This window comes from Arachis hypogaea, chromosome 3, assembly GCF_003086295.3.
Source record: "Arachis hypogaea cultivar Tifrunner chromosome 3, arahy.Tifrunner.gnm2.J5K5, whole genome shotgun sequence".
Classification (NCBI taxonomy): domain Eukaryota; kingdom Viridiplantae; phylum Streptophyta; class Magnoliopsida; order Fabales; family Fabaceae; genus Arachis; species Arachis hypogaea.
Window position 1 is genome coordinate 80,266,458 of NC_092038.1, and position 7,940 is coordinate 80,274,397.

The 7,940-nt window shown below is 32.8% G+C and overlaps 1 long non-coding RNA gene across 1 annotated transcript; it reads left to right on the forward strand.

Moving 5' to 3' along the window:
* Positions 1–6,734: 6,734 nt before the first annotated feature.
* On the forward strand, positions 6,735–7,472 carry LOC112770791 (uncharacterized). The gene is made up of 3 exons (XR_003186716.2): positions 6,735–6,882; positions 6,989–7,068; positions 7,287–7,472. It is a non-coding gene; the product is annotated as an uncharacterized lncRNA (long non-coding RNA).
* The last annotated feature ends 468 nt before the right edge of the window (positions 7,473–7,940 follow it).

Here is a 7,940-nt window from a genome sequence, read left to right on the forward strand (position 1 = left end):
TTTACTTTCCCTTCCTTATTATGTGATGTATGTGAAAAACATGTTTCCTATGCTTTAAAATTAATTATTTTAATTACCTTTATTTTCCATTCGATGCCATGATTAGTGTGTTGAATAGTTTAGATCTTCTAAGGCAGGAATGACTTAAAGGATGAAAAAGAAAACATACAAAAATGGAAGAAAAGCGTAAAACAGAGTTTTGGAGAAACTGGCATCCACGCGATCGCATGGATGATGCGACCGCATGCCAAGAGCAAAGAAGCAGCGACGCGGTTACATGACTGACGTGACCGCGCACCTAAAGAAGAACACCTATGACGCGGTCGCGTGACTGACGCGACCGCACGACAAGAAAAACTCCAATTGACGCAACCACGTGACCCACGCGGACGCATGACAGAGGCCACGCACCAGAAATTGTAGAAAAAGCTCATAGTGAATTCTGAAGCCCTTTTTGGCCCAAATCCAAGTTCAGAAGGCATAGACCAGAGGTTATGAAGTGGGGGAATGCATCCATTCGAGAGGACTCTCCAATTTTTAGTTACTTTCCATGATTTAGGTTTAGTTGTAGAGAGGTTCTCTCCTCTCTCTTTAGGATTAGGATTTAGATTTAGGATTTTATTTGCTTTGAGGATTATCTTTTTATCAGGTTCAATATTCCTTTTTCATTACTTACTTTTCAATTTAGTTTATGAATTCTTCTATGTTACAGATTACTCTTTCGAATTAATGTTATTTGAGGTATTTCAGTTAATATTGCTTTCTTTTATTTATGTTATTGATTATTCCCAATCTGAAGACATTTTTATTCCAGCATAATTAATTCCTTTTCCTTTTGGTCTTGATTAAGAAATCAGTAACTCAGGAGTTATCTTAGCTCAACATAATTGATAACTGTTATCTTTGCTAATTGAACTGAACTTCAATAATCCCAACCTTTTCTTAGGAAATAAATAGGATTCTAAGGTCAAACTAATTAGTCCCTTGACTTTCCTTTGCTTTAGCAAAGGTTAACTAAGTGGAATTAAGATTCAACTTTCATTATTATTGATAAGAATAACTAAGTCTGGAGTTCCAATTTCTCATACCTTGCCAAAGGGTTTGCTTTACAGTATTTATTTATTTTAATTTCCATTTAAATTATTTGCCATATTAATTCTTCATTCTCAAACCCCAATTTGCAATCTCCATAACCAATAATAAGAACATACCTCCCTGCAATTCCTTGAGAAGACGACCCGAGGTTTAAATACTCGGTTATCAATTTTAAAGGGGTTTGTTACTTGTGATAACCAAAACGTTTGCACGATGGGATTTCTGTTGGTTTAGAATCTATATCTACAACGCGACTATTTTTTATAAAATTCTTTACTAGCAAAAATCCTAACGTCAGATTTCAAGCATGGTTTCATGTTCCCTTTTCCAAGACTCCCATGAAACCCATTTTGCATTCAACCTATTTTCCAAGATGATTGAATACTAGCATTAAAACGAAATTCCTTCTAGCAAATCAAAGAGAAGATGAAGAGAAAAAAAATTCACTATCATTAATCCATCAAGTACAATATAGCTCCCTCACGCAATGAGAGGGAAGTTAACTACTCAAAGCAAAAGCAAAAGTACAAGAGATGGGAGAAGATGAAAAGTGAATCTAACTATGCTTTTAACAAAAGCTGCTGTGCAACTCCAAATACCAACCCATTTTTCAGTACTTCCAGGGGTTATTTATATTACTCCTACTACTAGAACTAAGAAAATACAAAAAGAAAAGAAAATTACAATTGGAGGGAAAAAGAAAACTCAACAAACGTGACCTCCAGTGGCTGGCGTGTGACCGGCGCTTCAGTGGCGTGCCACGCCCAACTCCAATTTGGCTTGGCGCACCACGCCCAGCTCTCAAGTGGCACGCCTCCATGCTTTGATATCCCTAGTGTGCCATACCTTCGAGCCCAAGTGGCACGCCCAGGGTCTTTTCATGCTTTGGTTAGCCTGGCGTGCCACACCTTCGAGCCCAAGTGGCACGCTCAGGATTTTTGTTGGGCTTTAGCATAGCATGCCACGCCTTTGATTCCAAGTGGCACGCCCAGGCCTTTGTCCTCCTCTTCTCCATTCTGGAAAGTTGTACTACCGTGGCACGCCCAGGGTCTGGTGTGCCACGCCCCTTGTATGTGTTGGTTCCTTCATTGGCGTGCCATGCCCAGAACTCAAGTGGCACGCCCATGTCTTCTTCTTGTTGATGGTTGATGCTGGCGTGCCATGCATGAGACTCAAGTGGCACACCCATATAGTTGGCCTCCTACTTCCCCCTTTGGAAAATATAACTAGCGTGCCACATCCAGGGTCTAGCGTGCCACACCCATAATTCCTTCTCATTCCAGGAGCTGGTGTGATATGCCCATCATCCAAGTGGCACGCCCAGATGATCAATGAGGATTGGCGTGCCACGCCTTGGCATTCAATTGGCACGCCTAAGTGAGGATGAGAGCTTGGCGTGCCAGGCCTTCGATCTCAAGTGGCACGCCCAACTTTACTTAGCCTTCTCTGAGGCTTGGCGTGCCATGCCTGGGTCTTCAAGTGGCATTCCCAAGTGAGGATGAGGGCTTGGCGTGCCACGCCTTCGATTTCAAGTGGCACGTCCATGTGCTTGGACCTTCAATCTCGCCTATGAAATTATGCACTAGCATGCCACGCCCAGCTCCTGGCGTGCCATGCCCAAGTGAGGATGGCCCTCTTTAAGCTTGGCGTGCCACACCTGGGTTTTCAAGTGCCATGCCCAAGTGATGATGAGAGCTTGGCGTGCCACGCCTTCGATACTAAGTGGCACGCCCATAGTAGTTGATGGTGCTGGCGTACCACGCCTGTCCTAGCGTGCCACGCCCCTCTTGTGGCTTCTAGCATTGCTCTATAGAAACTTGTACTAGCATGCTACACCCAGCTCCGGCGGGCCACGCCCATATACTTTTATGGCGTTTGCTCTAAATAGCATGCCAGTTTCACACGCTCAGCTTTTTTTGTTGTTTTGTTCCTTTTTTTGTTGCACTTTTCACCTGAAATTTAACACAAACACATTTCAAAGCAATGTATGATAATACTTATCATTCAGCTTATGAAATTGCATTGAAACAATGAATATGTGCTCTTTTTATGGTCCTTTTGCATAGGTAAAAGGGTAAATGATGTAAGTCATCACAAACCTAAAAATTGCTTTCAAAGGATACAGAAAGAAAACTCAATGATCCTATTCTTAAACCATTTCTTTCTTCTATTTTCTCAACTCATTCATTGCCGTTGTTTTTTTTTCTAAAAAAAATAGAATATGCAAGATAAAACCAAAACAATTTCCTGATGACAAAACCAAAATGAATATAATCATGTTCCTTCAGTCAGGATTCACTCATTTTGTTCTCGTTATTTAGAAAGAGGTTATGCATGTTAGTTATTTCCAATAACTTTGGGTAGGAATGGGTAAAACAGTTACGGATGAGGCCCAACTAAGATTCTTGAACTGACGGATTTTCTACTAATGTTCAGCACCTTACTTGTTTGGATCTTCTCTATCTACATGCATCGGCATTCTGCCTTATCAGATTGCTACATTTCATATAAAGACTGGAGAACAAACTGAAGATTTTATCTCATACTGGAAAACATAGTATTATAATCAGCTAAATCCTAATAGAAGATTTAAACAGAACCAAGAAAAACAAGTAATCTAATTCAATCAAGAAACAACAAGAAATAATTAGAATAAACAAAACCTGAATTAACGACAGCAAGGGTTAAAGAACACTGGGTAGGGATTGGAAGGCGAATGCACGGATCACTATCAGAGGAGGAAAGCGTGAGAGAAGGGCTGTGAATCGGGAGATAATGATCGACGATAAGGAAGAAATGGTAAAGGGGGTGAAACAGGATGATGGTTGAAGTAGCTAGATACGAAATAATCAAGACCCAAATCTCTTGATAAGTTTCATTTCAATTAGGGTTTGGAATCTATAATTACAATTTGGGCCCAAATGCTTATTCTTTTCATCTTCCATCATTGAATTATCTCTATCATTTAGTGATTAAAATTTTTATTTCTCATTCTTTTTTTGCAAATTAAAGAAATATTACATTACTAACAATATTTTTTATTTTTATCAATATTTGATTAACTCTAAACACTAAAAAGTAAATGCTAAATATTAAACTCTAAATCTTAAATATTAATAATATAAAAATAAATTGTCAATTAATATTGATAAAAAAATATTAATTTCCTGATATTTTTCTTTCAAGTTATCAGATGTATATTAAAAATTAGCTACTAAATTAATTAAATATATTTTATAAAAAGTAAAATATTAAATAATAAATATTTTAGTAAAACGAACATCACAAACATAAAATATCAAAAAACATAATATTAATTTTAACTATTAAAAATATAAGTATATATATTAATAAGTAAATTCATAATAAATAGCATGAAAAAAATTAAATATACAAAAATTAATTCGATAATGAAATATAAAAACAAAAATAAATAGACAAAAAAATATAAATATGATAACAATGATTAGAAAACAGTCCTTTTATATTTTAAAATAATTAAAAAAATAATATAAATAATAACTATATTTTCTATGTTAAGAAAGAGATTAAAAAATTTGAAACAATAAAATCATACTTGATAATATAAAATTGGCATTAATAATTAGAGTATTTTGCAAATTAATTAATCCCTGTAAAAAAAAACAAAAAAGAACTTTAAATGTAAAATTAAAACTATGTGAAGATCAAAAAAATTAAACAGGTAGGTTAATAAATACTACATACCAATATATTTAAACTTAAAATGAAGAGAAACACTAGAAGTAGGAACAACACAAACAATAAAGTATAGAAATCCCACCAATAATATTAATTGAACACTGATTTTATAATATTAATAAACATCTGTAATGAAAAGGTGTAAATTTTAATTTCTTTCAAAAATACTCAAAAATGAATATAGCAAAACTGACCTTTCCTATTTTTAACTTGTTGTTCTCTATTTATTTTTAAATAATTTTTTCTGTTTAATCTTGTAGTAGCATAAGAATGAGACATTTTTATGAAATTTTAATCAAGCCAAAAAATTTAGAACCAGCTAATATTCACCATAATTGTATTTTGAAAATAGTAGCACTTCTTTTTTAGACACCACTTTAATTATATATAACCCAAAAATAAAAAAGAAATCAAATAACCCCATAAGTTCATCTGAAGAAAATGAATGACAATGAAAGAGTATAACTTGTTTTTTCACTACATAAACTTATATGGATAGCAACCTACGATATGTAATTCATGAATTTTCCCAAAGACAAGACTAATATAAAAATGGTAAAAGTCAAGTTGACTATCTACAACAATTATACATATATTCAGTTTAATAAGTAATAGGTGCTAACTCTTTTAATAATCTACCACTACCATATATAAAGATCATATCTTTCTATTCAACATTGATTTAAAAGTATTTTGCTTACACAGTATATAAATTTGGTTGTCAACATTGTTGACGTGTATGAAAAGAATAGACAAAACAATATAAATATAAAATAAACATTTACTTGATAGAAAAAAAAAGGGAGAAATCTAACTAACAAAAATAATAGAAATAAGAAATAATGGTACACCAAAACACAAAAATGTTGATAAACAAAAGGAGCAGCTGCACTTCATTAACTTAAAATTAACATATTACATATCATTCGTGGAGTTCTTAAAATTTAAATTATATATCCATTATGTTTGATATGACCATGATATTGTGTTCAATCTCTAGCATGTTTACATTTACAAAATAAATCACCATCCAGACTACGTATGGATAAACACCCCCTAGTTTACCATCCACATATCAAATAAGTCAAGCAGAACTAGTTTTAGGAACATTGGACTTAGGAGTAATCGCATCATCAGCAATCTTCCTCACGATTCAGATTTCATTTAACTTTGGACATTCTGTGAATAGTTTGACTGGTTTAAATCTCAATTAGCTCAGGAGAACCATGTAAAATATTGGACAAAATCTCCTGAAAATAATAAGAGAAAATTAAAACCTCTTTTAGTTAAAAATAAACTCAAAACAAATTTAATTGGTATTTAGTATGAAATAGAAAAAATACATTTATAGAATTCAACTTCATTAAATTGAGACTAGATTTAATTTTAAAATTTCTTTTCTTTTCTAAAGATTATTTTATAAATAAATTGGTTTTTTTTAGAATGAAAATGTCTTAGTTATAATTAATTCACTACCATATTATTACAGTGATATATTCATACTACTATATTCTTCTTAGTTTAAACATTTGTTTCCGATGCCTATTCATTTATGGTTTTTGCAACTACTATACTCCAAATTTTATGTACATAATCATTTTTTAGATGCCTACAATGAATCACTAACCCGAAAAAAAAGGCTCGTTATTGATAACATCCATTAAGATTGCATTTTTTTTCAACAAAATTACATCCAACGAAGATATAAATAAATAAATAAATGAAGGAAAAAAGATAAAACTGAAATGCATCATTTTTCGAATAATGTGAAGAGGACCCATCCCATCATAGTCAGAGGTACAAACAGTCAAAATGAGTAGTTTTGAGTCTAGCACACAGTTTTCTGAAAATAAATACAATACATGTTTATATTTATACAAATAACCTTTCATTCCATTCACCCAACACAACCATTCCATTCCAACCATTTCATTCACCCAGACCCAACACCTGATAAAACGTGGCAGAGTTTTCAATCCTTGGCAAACTTGCCAAAGCATAACAACCATTGCCTACATGAACTTAACACATATTCTAATCAGGAACAATAATCAAGGAGGAAACAATGTAAGCACTCTAGTTTGTATATCTTTTTAATTTTTTTTATTCATGCAATATATATTCTTTCATGTTGAATCTAGCAACCACAATGACTTTTTAAATCTATTAATAGTATGGACAAGAAGCACATAACAGAGAGCAAAGTAAATGTGGCCAAGAATGCAACTGTGCTTCCTTTGATTAAAGTAAACAGTAAGAGCTCAAACTAATCTTTAGTTTTAAAAGATCTAAAACTTTTGGAATATGCATAATATTCAGTTTATATCTTTTTTTATGTTAAATACTTATATTTTCAAATTCATAATAAAATATATATTTAGCTTTATGTTTATTTCTGCTCCGTGCACAATACTTATAGGATGTGATATATGAATAATTTTGATATGTAACACACATGTTATATTTTTCAGATGATTTAAAAGAATTATGTGGAAGAAGATTGGAAAAAGAACTCAGCTACTATTGTGACAAAACTACCAAACAATAAAGAACAAGAACTATGTTAGAGTTGAAGGAAACAATTATGAATTTTGGTTGCAAAATTGTTGGAAAAAATTGAAAAATTATGTCACTTGCAATATGAGTTTTTATTAACATTTGAGTAGAAAGAAAAAGCAAAATATAAAATCAGTGATTGAAAAATGAGTTTTTATTAACATTTGATTAGAAAAAAGGAGCAAATTATAGAATTAAATGTTATGATCATTGTGTTTAAAAAAAATTACAATTTAGATTGTGATGCTAATGTAAAAAAATGAACAAAAGATTTTTTTTTCTAAGATAAGTTTCATAGCTCTATTTTACCGAAATACTTGTGATCCTTATTCTATAATGATAAATGTAAGAAAAGGAGTGATAGTTTGTAGAGAAGAACTCACCGAGAGTAAAACAACTAAGCATCTTTTCAAATGCTGAAGAGAGGTCCATATAGGAAGCATAATTATTGAGATCCATTTTCCTCAAGTTTGGGGACCCATCCATGCTGATTTTGACATAAAGGCAACCAGGCTTGTGTTTTGCATAAGCTTCATTCTTTTGAGGAGGCTGAGTTTCCATTGAGTTCT